Genomic DNA, 448 nt, shown 5'->3' with positions numbered 1-448 from the left:
ACACAACATTCATTTTTTCTCTTTCTTTCGAAGACACCCCTGAATTTATTGCAACCCCGCCCCCCCCCGTTTTCTTTCCTCCGAAAATCAAGCCGGTGTCCGAATTGGATTTCACAAGGTTTTAAAACGGACAGTTCACTCTTCGGCCCGAAATGTATGAGGTCATTTATTACACTTGACAAACTTTTACGGCCCCTTTTCCCCCAGTATATTTAGTGTCCGTGCCTATATTCCGTATTTATTTCGCACGCAAATAGAAAATGTAGCAAGAGAGAACCTACATTGTTCTTGCGTGGCAGAAACACGTGTCCGAAGAGATAAATACTGTATTCTTTGTAATTTGTTTCAGAAAAAAAAACTCTTGTCGGAGACCGCATGTTTGGATGTAGAAGAGGTATTGAGATAACTTAATGAGGGAAGTAGATCAAAGGAGTATTAAGTTTGTTTG

Source organism: Penaeus monodon, chromosome 22 (assembly GCF_015228065.2).
Source record: "Penaeus monodon isolate SGIC_2016 chromosome 22, NSTDA_Pmon_1, whole genome shotgun sequence".
NCBI classification, from domain to species: Eukaryota; Metazoa; Arthropoda; class Malacostraca; order Decapoda; family Penaeidae; genus Penaeus; species Penaeus monodon.
Note: the sequence above shows the minus strand (reverse complement) of the source record.